Source organism: Mytilus galloprovincialis, chromosome 1 (assembly GCF_965363235.1).
Source record: "Mytilus galloprovincialis chromosome 1, xbMytGall1.hap1.1, whole genome shotgun sequence".
In the NCBI taxonomy this organism is placed as follows: domain Eukaryota; kingdom Metazoa; phylum Mollusca; class Bivalvia; order Mytilida; family Mytilidae; genus Mytilus; species Mytilus galloprovincialis.
Window position 1 is genome coordinate 17817866 of NC_134838.1, and position 12702 is coordinate 17830567.

General features: G+C 32.0%; 1 long non-coding RNA gene across 1 annotated transcript; it reads right to left on the bottom strand.

Moving 5' to 3' along the window:
• Window positions 1-503: 503 nt before the first annotated feature.
• Window positions 504-4843, bottom strand: LOC143067916 (uncharacterized). Its single transcript, XR_012976064.1, has 2 exons — window positions 4783-4843; window positions 504-1772 (listed from the first exon to the last, which is right to left on the bottom strand). It is a non-coding gene; the product is annotated as an uncharacterized LOC143067916 (long non-coding RNA).
• Window positions 4844-12702: the final 7859 nt, after the last annotated feature.

Consider the following 12702-nt stretch of genomic DNA (forward strand, 5'->3'; position numbering starts at 1 on the left):
GTACTACCCGACTGCTACAACTTTTTAATCAGTAAACGTCATTTCCTTTTTATTTAGGAAAACTGGTAACACTTACAACGTTTGATACGATCATCGCAAAGTCACTACTTATGATAGTAACATAAAAACTCATAACAAAGAAAATAGTTGTTATAAAATGTAGCATTGTTCTCTAAATATAGCACATGAACACAACATACTGTAAATTCAGAAATTAATGCGAGGTTTTTATTATTGCGAAAAATGCGACCCAGTTGTAAACGCAATAATTGAAACTCGCATTTTGAAATATTTTATATGAATTACACAGGATTTTTAACAAAATCGTAATAATTAAAATCGCATTTAAGTCTAAAATGACAAATTCGCAATAATAAATGCACGCAATAATTTCTGAATTTACAGTATTATAGTGGAATGGTGTAAAATAAGTTTTTAATGTTGCTATGGAAACAAAACATAATATACATAATTAAGGTCTTTCCTCTCCGTGAGGAAAGACCTTATTGTTTTTCTGTTTTTTTTTCTTCCAACATTTTTTTGACAGGGCCTCCTCCCCTTTCTGTTGAAGTTATCAAGACCAAATATGGACCATCAATAGACCTCATCATGAACTTTTACAAGATGAACTTTTGTAGGATTTCATATTTTTTATTCATTTTGTGTTACTCAAATATTGACTTCTTGTCAAAGTAAAAATAATCCGTACATATAATAATCGAACATGTATATGCCAATAAGAGTTTCAACAACCCATAACGTACATGTACATGTCATATGAATTTCATCTCGCAAATATTTGGTACATGACTATACTATTGAAAGTGTAACATATATGCTATAGGCATTTTAAATTCGGTACCAGTTTGTATATGTCTCAGGATTTTTAACACGTCAGTGTTTAGTAATTGATGTGTCAAAAGCTTAACCAGACCAACACCATCGAACGAAATGATTAGATCTGTGAGCTGGAAAAACACTATAGTTGTTGAATTTTCGTATACTTTACTATGTTGAAAAAACACAAAAAGGGATAGATTTTAGGATCATGAAACATGAGCAACTTATCACTTGATGTTCTGAAATAGCTTTAAATGATGTTCAACAGTTTGTCTCTTATTTGTAAAAAACACGATGAAACATAATATGCAATTTATTTTAAATTAACCTCTTTGACCTTAGTTAATGTTTTAAGGTAAATAAAGCAACTTTGCTCGTGGTATACCAAACATTACAAACTGCTTGCTAGAGATATGACCCGGAAGGGAATGAAAAAGTTCCTTAAAATGAGTTTCGATATTCATTAAAACGTTTTCCTCCAAAACAGGTCTTGTCAAACTTTTTTCTGGCATAGGCGATGCTCGAATCATCACTGATAATTGTTCATTTGCAATTTCCCGCCATTTAACCCAATTGTCCATGTCATCTGTAGAAATACGATCAGTATATGATAAGGCATTGTGTAAGACACCCAGGTTTTGTGCTTCCTTAAAATATCTGTTTGGCGTAGCTGAAGTATGAAAATGAACTAAATTTTGTCTTCTTGAAAAATTAGAGGTCTTTTTGTCCCTCTGTTCGTCTTCAGTGAGGTAATCTGGCTCGGGTTCTTTGTTATCCATTCTATTTCAGTTCTTATTCAATCACTATTCAATCTATTATGTTAATGTTGCACTTTCTATTATTTAATTTTGCACATTAAAAAAAACTCAACTTAAACAATCACATCAGATAAACGAGTTGTATTCGGTTCCTCTCTTGGATGCATGGGTATCCTAAAATACAAAGAGAATAGTTGATTATATGTTCTCATATAAATCTGAAAATAATATAATGTGTATAATCCCGCTGCGTGTCCTGAAAGAAATACAACTAAGACGCTTCGGATGGCTTGGGAATGTTACCTGTATCCAATATAACAAGGATAGCTTTCTTAAATGGACATCCTATGGGAAGAGTCCAAGAGGAAGACCCAAAACCACCTGGCGTCGATCGGTTGAAGCAGAACTGAAGGAGCATGACATGGGGAGAAGCAGAAGCAAAATTAATGCTAAAGACATAACTGGTTGAAAAAAATATTGGGTTGACCTTATGCTCCACCAGGGGCGAAGAGGATATGTATGTAGGTAGGTATGTATACCCCGTTACGATAGAAGAGGGGCATTATTATCTATTTTCACGTTCGTTCGTCCGTCCATATGTTAGTCCCTCCTGTATCAATTTAAAGTTTTGCTTAAAGGTAGTCAGAGTTTTGGTTTAGGGTTGTTTGAGATCAACTTAACCCGAAACTGAGCACACAAGTGCATCAAATAACATAAACTGTATCAGTATATATGCCAATTTAGAGTTTTAACCCTTTTAAATGGTTCTAGATTCAGGTCGACAAGTTTTTTGTTTGTTATTTTATTAATCTTTCAGATATTTCCATCAACCACCAACCGTCAGGGGAAATATAAGATAACAGACAAATAAGTGATGTCCTTATGTTGACATCTATGGATATCTTTTGGGTTGTTTTTCTTGTGTTGTAGGGTTTCTGTATAATTTAACTTGTTTGGGAATTACTCATTTTCTATCCGTGCAATAAATAGATAAATGTTTAGAAGGCTGAATTTTATTCTCTTAATTAGGGCGCATGTATGGCATATAACACATAAACAATCATTAGAAAAATTTGCATATCAATATCATATTCTATCTAGAAATAGATGTATAAAATAAATAAAAAAAAAAAAAAAAAAAAAAAAAAAAACCAACAACTGAACAACATATGATAATAAATGTTATCAAGGACGTATAACTAATATACGTCCTTGATGTTATGTAAACATTGACCCAACTGCACCAGGAAAGTGTATTGTAGCTATTAAATAGATAAATAGAAGGTATAAATAGATGGTGCCCGTAAGGAGAAGACTTCACTGATAAGTTATAAACATATTCAACTATTAGGGTATACTACAAAAACATTGAATAATGGATATAATGACTAATCCGCAGTATAAGCATGTGCCAAGAGTCGGTGTTTCAAATCCCGCCACTCCGTCTTTCAATGAATCATGAATTTGATACAATCCATTGAAATGTGTAACCTAAGCAGATGGTACAACAGCATAACTATGTTCTTTATATATATATATATATATATATATATATATATATATATATATATATATATATATATATATATATATATATATATATTTTACAATCTTCAATCAATTCCCTATTGTATTTAGTATTATCAACGTGCTAATACTTGTTTGACTAGAGAATTGTTTTATATGTATTCTTTATATTACCTGCCTGTTAAGTTTGTATTAATCAAAAAAGCAAATTTTTAATTTACTTTTCTCTTACTAAAAATGTTGCAAATCTGTTTCAAAATTTTTTGTTGTGGCTTTATTTTCTTATTCATTTGTCTATTTCGTTTGAGAGGATTAGAAAATATCAATTTGCATTTATTTTATCTGGGGATCATCTGACCACATGATGTTTGGTGATTTATTAAACATGTTTTATTTTACAGTCGTGTTCATCAACAATACATATTGACTTGAGTTGATATTTCCCAATCCAGATATACAATCATAAAGTTTTACCCCTCTTCGAATCCATGTTAAGCACGGGGTAATGGGGATTTTTCATTTTGTGAACCAGTTCATTTTGCGTGTCCTTGTCGCGGTCCGCGTTTAAACTGTTGATTTCTTTGAAACATTAATAGAAATATGGTTTGCATTTGACAACGAAAGTTTTGAGTGTTGGGTGTAAATTTCAGGATAAAAACAATATATGAACATTTTTGGAAAATATAAAATTTATTTGTACTCGCTACGAAACAGGAGAAAAGCTCGGTAAAGCCTCGCTTTTGGTCCTGTTTGAACTCTAAAGCTCATACAAATAAATTTTATATTTTCCGACAATGTACATATATTGTATCAAGGACGTATGTCAGTTATACGTCCTTGATTGTATATATAAAGTCAACTGTCACTTGGCGTATGACATGAGTAATTCCAAAAACATCCACAAGAACGGCGACCTTTTGAGTAACTAATAAAAACATTTAAATAAAAGACCCCTGTGATATATCACTGCCTTGTCTTTTAAAGATTTGTTAATCAATGCATTGGAGTTAAAACATGTATCATGGTGAATTAGGAATTCTTGCATTAAATTCACTTCACAGCAAGACATTTCCCATTTTCAAATATATTTTGCAATTTCCTGTCTTAATATCTAAATATTACAAAAATCATCTTCAAGGATGGCGACTATTTAGTAACTTGTTTAAAGATCTAAATAACAGACCCTTGTCTAATATCACTGCCTTGTCTATTTATAAGATTTGATTATCAATGGAGAAGTTTATAAAAGAGGTAAAATACATGTATCATGGTGAATTAGCAATTCTTGCGTTCTCACCACACAGCAAGACACTTCCCATTTTCATATATTTTGCAATTTCCTGTCTTATTTTCTAAATATGCAAGTTACAAAATTCATCTCCAAATATGGGGACTGATTAATGAGTAACTAATATAAAGATCTAAATAAAAGACCTTTGTGTTATATCACTGCCTTAAAGATGTGTTTATCAGTGAGGGGGGGCATCAATGCATGGGGTAATTTATAAAAAACTTAAAAAAGAGGTAAAAATTTATCATGGTGAATTAGCAATTCTTGCATTAAAAACATCTCACAGCAAGACACTACCCATTTTCAAATATTTTTCAATTTCCTGTCTAAATGTCTAAATATACAAGTTAAAATAAGCATACACACCTATTGTTCAAATGAATTTCCTGTCAGAAAAAGAAACAATCTATGGAAGTGCAAAGTTTTTATTTTTTGTTGAACGTATGTTTAACTGTAAATTATACTTTTAATAGTTGGTTGACTGCTTTATTTGAATAATGGTTCATTGTATATATTCACATGCGAGAAAAATATAGGTATATTAAGAAGTTACAGTTTAATAAGTACATTTTCACATAATAGTACGTCTTTCTCTTGAAAATAATTTATCTATGAAACTGTAGAATTTAAAGCAATTTGGAAGGAATTAAAAAAAAAAACACAGCGTACAAAAATGTTCCATGATAATTGTTGTAATTGATAATAATTGATGATGTTACAAGGACGTATCCTTTTTAGTTATACGTCCTTGGATGTTATGATAAATAAGTTTGTTTTTATTGCAATATGTATGTTTATCTCCGAACCGTTGTATCTTATGGTTTGTGAAAAACAAGATGATGCTATTTCCCTTTTCTATTCTCGATTTTTTTAGTCAGGAATGTTCTTCCTGTAGATTGTTTTCCGGATAAAAAGGGTGTTGATAGATTTTTTTCTTGTAAATATGAAAAAGTCGGTGATTTCAAAGATACAAAATGTATATCGAAGAAAGATAAACAAACGGACTTCCGTGTTCCACAAAAAGTTATAAGATTATTGTTATGTACATACACAATTTGGTTATCAGGAAAGTTCTCTCTATATTTATATATATATACGGGTATTATCAACTTTCAATCCATTCTAACCCGATATCTTCCTTTCTATGTGGTTTATCCGGTGGATTTTGATTGACATTTAGGTCGGAGGTCCGCTTTGGCTATACACGTTAAGTAATCTGACAGCTTAATGCTGTGTCGGAATTTTCATATATATCCAAAGATTACTCTTTGAGGTCTTAAGTCTATGATGTATTGTATTTGAAATTTAAAAAAAAAGTACAAACCCATTCATTCAAGAATTGAATGCTCCTTTTTTTGTAAATTCATTGGGGTGTAAAGTGTTGACCGAAGTACATTTTGTATGGAGCGCTTCATTCTGAAAATGTGCGCACGGTCAACGCTTTTACAACCCTGTGAAATTACTAAAAGAAGCTTCAATACTTATAATTTCGCTATGATCATGAATAATCGATTTTTATTATTTATTTATTTACGGCCTAACCTGTGTACTTTTTGTGATAGCACGTGTCATCATGAATTCTGAAACCTAAATTAAGGTTTATGACCTCTTAAGTAGCCATTTTTGTACGAACTTTTTAAACTTCAATAGTATCAAAACTACAATTACTGTAATGAATAACTGAGAGAGACTCGGCCATTTTGTACATATACCATGGCAAGGGGAAACTTGATGCAAAGCATTATTATTTACTGTTTTATTGCATTTAATAGAAAAAGAGGACTTTGTGGCAAATAAATCAAGATTTTTATAGAAAATCCACAGCCTTTCATACAGAGATTTTTGTTAAAAAAAATTGAATCATAGATTACTCACTTGCTTTTCTATGATGTGCTAGCGTTTATTGTTTACAAAAATATCTAAGCAACCTGTAAATTCCAAAACACCTCGTGCTGAGTCACTAAAGTCGAGCGCACCCTAAAAGGTGTACTTGATTTGGTCCATCTTTATATTTGTTTTAACCAATAACTACATTGCTAAACTTGTTTTAAGGTGGTACCCAACACTTTCACTAAAATAAATTTGGCTCGTTTAATTTTCATAATATTTTGACAAAGTATTTACTTAAACCCTTTAACAAAAACATAAAAATTTCAAAAATTTTGAACCAACCGTTTTGTCAGAAAAATTACAGTGGTTATATAGTAGTTTGACAAACACCAATTTTGATCATTGAGAAGCTTATTATTCCCTTTACAACACAACGTCATTAAAACGTTAAGCTGATTTTGCAGAGTTATCTCCCTGTAGTGTTAGGTACCACCTTAAGGAAATCAATGCTAGCACTGCATGCAATAATCCTATATCTATCAGTCACCAAATTGCCAAATATGAGAGTACACGGATAAAGGCTGTGAACTTTCCATAAAATTTCCATATGTTTAGCATTGAATCAACTCAAGGGTACATATCCTTAATGTAATCCTTCTCCAATTAAGGTTCAGCAGTGAGGACAGAAACCGACTTGAGACCATTTATTAATTCAAGCAGGTGGTCCGTTATCTCAGATTTGAAGTATCTCCTCTAGACCGACTGGGTTTGAAACCCAAAGATGTTTTTTTCTTCAAAATGTTATCGAGTGTACAATCTTCTTAAAGTATCAAGTAAAAAAAAAAACTGGCTATCGATATCTTTACATATAATGTTTTGCAATTTTCGGTACATGCTGTATTATAGTATTAAGCATTGCTTTGGTTTTCGTCCAAACTAATTAATGCATTGTTTCAGTGATATGTTTTTTAATTCACGCTATGTTTGAATGAGTTTAAGACCCCGTTCACACTAGGACATTTTTATCGATTTAAACTAGACCGGTTCACTTTAGATCGGTTTAAGGGCTAATGTGAACGCTTTGAATCGATCTTCAATCGGTCTAAACTAAAACACCAAAAGTGGTAGTTTAGTTTGAATCGAACTAAAGTAAACCGATCTTACTTTAAATGTGAACGCAGAGATCGGTTTAAACTAGTACGATTGAATCGAAAATAACGTATGCGCATGTATAGCGGCAAAACTATCTCGGAGGTTCGTTGTTTAACCCACATTTCTCTGTTAAAAGACCTTTAAAGCAAACTGAAAACATGTTGTCTTCGCCGTAGCATAGATTTGCGAAATCTGTGTCTTCTTATGTTGATTTTTTTTCTTTACAGGAACCGCAGTATTTCCGGCGTATTGTTGTAACTTCGTTGCTACGGTTATTATTTTCAAAATTAAAGAAAACTGCAATAACACCAGTATCAAAATTTTAACTTGCGATTCAAGAGAAACAATATTTTTTTCAAGTGTGTGTATCAGTGTATCAACACATGAATTTGATAAATCAGTTCTATGTATACACAATGTTTACAGTTTTACGGGTAAAAAGGTTAGATCGATTGCGTTTTTAATTGTAGAGTGAACGCAGTGGTTCATATTAGACCGATAGAGATCGATATGATTAAAGATAATGTGAACGCTAACTGGTTTTATTTAGATCGATTCAAATTAGATCGATAACAAAAAAATGCTAGTGCATGAACAGGGTCTAAGCATACTCAGCGGTAGAGTAACTTAGCGCAATGTTTGGTCGGATTTTCATTCTATAAAGTGATATTTCGGATAAACGTCAACATGGTAATGGTTTTAGAAATACGTATTATCTTCTTGGTGTAGCTTATCAATTTGATGAAAAAGGGAACACCAAAAAGATCATAGCAGCAACCCTGATTTTTAAGCGATTTTTAACCCTATAGTATTTGATTTTTATTTGTTCTCAGAACTAACTATGGTTTACTATTATCTTAACACAAATAAATATAAAAATGAATGTATTTAACAATATTATTCGTGAAGGTATTTTTTGGTAAATAAATGTAATGAACATGACAAAACCATATAATTTATAACATAAATTGGTCGAGTTAGTTTAACCTTGCACTATAGGTCAGTAACCGAACGTTCATTCCAGGTCAATGGTCCCTTTAAAAAGGAAAGAAAGAAAACTGGTACGCGTTTGTAGCTATCATTTATTTCTTTGTTGATCATAATAGGGCAAAATCCACGAAAACATTATAGATATCTGTTAACACTTTCTTAAAGGAAGGATACAATTCATTTCATGAAATGAGAGGAACACGGTTTATTCTGCATATTGAACTTCACATAACGACCGTAAGACTACTGTAAGATTTCTACTAAGTATAAAAAAAAGATGCGGTATGATTGCCAATGAGACAACTCTGCACAAGAGACCAAATGACACAGAAATTTACATGCAATTTTAGGTCACCGTACGGCCTTCAAACATGAGCAAAGCTCATACCTAATAGTCACCTATAAAGAGCCATAAAACAATTCAAACGAGAAAACAAACGGCCTCATTAATGACATTAATGATAAAAAAGAACGAAAAATAAATATGTATCACATCAACAAACTACAACTACTGAATAACAGACTCCTTACTTAGGACAATCAACATACATACAGAATGTGGAATGTGGCGGGGTTAAACATGTTAGCGGGATCCCAACCCAACTTAAGTTCACATTTTCAATGTAAGAGCTGTAATGTATGTTGACAAACTTAAGAGGTCCATGTTTTTCGATGCGATTATATTACCTTCAACACTGACAACAAAGTAAAAAGAGCAAACGTAATTGACAATTTTACTCTATATATAAATATTCCATACTGGAAATATGAACTTGAAATATACACGGAATAAAATGTATGTACACCATACTGCAGAGATTATAAGCGTAGAATATAAAACACCCATATAAATATATTAATACTTTATTAACACAAAATCAAAACGTATAAAACATCTTTGCTTTTTGTTACAGACAGCAAATTTATTGGTGTACGAGGTGTTTTGACGACGTTGAAGGACTGTTCTGATATCTTTGATGAAGTTTGTTATCAGTCCATTTCAGAATCTGCAAACTATTATGATTCGTCAGCGGAAAGCCTACAAATAAATTTGTTTGATTTCTTATATAAAGTATTGTCATTGTTGTTGTTATACAAGTCTTTTGAAATTGATATAAATTTTTGCATACAAGTATATAATTGTGGCCTTCTATAGACAACGCTGTTGTTCAAAAACTGGGCAAAAGGAGGATAACTCTAATTCACAAAATTAGTTGACGCAATTGTGAACATTTCAGTACTTCTACAATAAGAGCACGATCTTTTAATTTAAACAGTGGATAGTATAATCAATAGCTCAATCTTCGAAACTCCTGACAGTATATTTGACGAGTCAGAATTTAACCGATTCATTGAAATCAGAGACTGCATATTAGACACTGGTGTCCTTCAACGGTTCAACAATCTGATATTTCCTAGCCATATCTTGTCTTTCTTAGTTCAAACAGAGGTTTATTATTAAATACAATGGTCTATGGCTCCAATAAAATAAATAAACTTCATTGAGTCAAAATGAAATTATTTTCACAAACTCAAGTTATAATATTTCTGATATCGGAATTGCATTTTTTTCAGATAAGGATGGATAGGAAAAGAAATACTTTGGATTTAGCAAGCAGATTTCAGAAATGAAATACAAAGACATTTTTTTTTTTCTCGCGAAAATGATATTTTCAATACCAATAGATCGAAACGCTGGACGGCTACTATTTTATTTTGTTACTAAATCAATTGACACTTTTAATCAATTTCCGCTGAAGAAGACGAAAACCACTTGGGTAAGAGTTGATATGAAGGAATGCATATGTACTTGACGTTACGCACGGTATTCGGTCTATGTTTCATTTGACAATTTCTTGATAAGTAGGACAACACCAGGGAGCTTATTCACGAAGCATCCGTTAACTAACGGACCCGTTAACTTAAGGGCATACGATACAGTTACAGGGAAGGTAATGACGTTGCTAACGTAAAATGTTATTTTCGCGACGTCAAACACAGACATATCGGGAAAAGATGCATAAATTTTTCGACTGATTTTTATCATTCAAACTGATTTAATTTGAAAACGAGTGCATGGACCCTATTTTTTAAAACAGCAATTTGTTTCATTTTGCAAGGAGATTATGTGACCCAAATTTTATAAAACTGTAAATAGCGCAATTTTTTTAATTTTGATAAACATGCAGCAAAAAATGACGGTTTTTTCTCTATTCATGAACATTTGATAAATATAGAGATATTTCGGGATAAAAATTGCATAATTTTTAATGATACTTATAAAATACAGAAATTACCGATTATTTAACAAAAACCATTTTGTGTTTATCTTTTAAAACAAAAAAGCTATGTCTTTCTTTCGAAACGGAAAATACGGACACAAATCTGAATTTTGAGCAAATATACAAAATTTCGACCTCATTTTACTCAAAAAGTAGCACATGAAGATATATTTTTTATTACATATTTGATTTAATGAGGTAAAAAATAGCCTATATGCAAATTTTCATCAACTTGTAAATACAGGTTCAAAACTGTATCGTATGCCCTTAACGGAGACGTTAACGGGTCCGTTAGCTAACGGATGCTTTGTGAAAAAGCTCCCAGACTGACACTCATATCGACGTCCTTTTCTCAACTCGACGTCCATAGGATGTCACATTATCAATTGAAGATCTTTTATCTTGTCTACCCCAAATCAAATATTTTTAGAGTGAACACGCTGAAATGTCTTTCCTGCTTTACTTATTTTCAATTTATATTGTAAGTCTGCAATATGAAGGTTTTCTACCACAAGTTTAAACTACACTGACTCAACATTATCAGTGATATATTCTTTGAAAACGGGTTAAGGGTTATTTGAGCACTACCAGATAAACATGTTCACCTGACAATAATTTCATGCACCAAATTTAGTGTTCTTTTTATGTCCCACCTACGATAATAGAGGGGCACTATGTTTTCTGGTCTGTGCGTCCGTTAGTCCGTCCGTCTGTCCGGCTTTAGGTTAAAGTTTTTGGTCAAGGTAGTTTTTTTATGAAGCTGAAATCCAATCAACTTGAAACTTAGTACACATGTTCCTTATGATATGATCTTTCTAATTTTAATGCCAAATTAGATTTTTGACCCCAATTTCATGGTCCACTAAATAGAAAATGATAGTGCTAGTTTCAGGTTAAAGTTTTTTTTTCATTTTTTAAAATGAAGTTGAAGTCCAATCAACTTCAAACTTGATACACATGTTTCCTATGATATGATCCTATGCCAAATTAGAGTTTTTACCCCAATTTTACAGTCCACTGAACATGGCAAATGATAGTGTGAGTGGGGCATCCGTGTACTTTGGACACATTCTTGTTTATTATAGTACATGAGAAACGGAACAAACAACACAAGCATATAACATTAACCAATGGATAAACCATAAAAATGAGGTCACGGTAATATGAACCAAGCCATATAAATGTGTACACCTTACATTCAGGCCATACACCAACTATAGTTGACCGATTAGTTATAGTAGCTGGCAAACTCACTCAGGCTCACCATTGCTCAAGGAACCAAGAGGTCAAGGTAATATCAGAGACGTGTTGTATTTATGTCTCTTGATAATAATATGAACCCTGCCATACAGACATGTACACCTTACAGTCATTCCAGAAACTAAATATAATTGACCTATCTTGTAGTATATCATAAACAGACAAAACATTTAAACTTAACACTGAACAATGAACCATGAAAATGAGGTCAAGGTTAAATGAAATCTGTTAGACACACATGTACTTTACAATCAAGCATACATGAATTATGGTAGCGTTAATGCTTATAGAATATGAAAAAATAGACTTAACCACAAAAACTTAACAGTATTCAATTAATCAACCAAAAAAAGGTCAAGGTCAGATTAAACCTACAACCTAATCAAGCATTTTATACACAAAATATAGTCATTATAGTTGATATATTGGCTATAGTATCTAAGATACAGAGAGATATGTTCAGTGGTTGTCGTTTGTTTATGTGGTTCAAAAATGCTTCTCATTTTTTTATATTGATTAGACCGTCGGTTTTTCCGTTTGAATGGTTTTACCCTAGTAATTTTTGGGGCTCTTTCTGGCTTTCTGTTAAGTGTAAGCTGAGGCTACTTGTTGAAGGCCGTACCTTGACCTTTAATGGTTTACTTTCATAAATTGTTACTTGGATGGAGTTGTCTCATTGGAACTCATACCACATCTTCCTAAATCTATTTACCATGATCACTGATCCATAATAAAGAGTTTGTTTCAGGTGAACGAATATGTAGACTTTGCA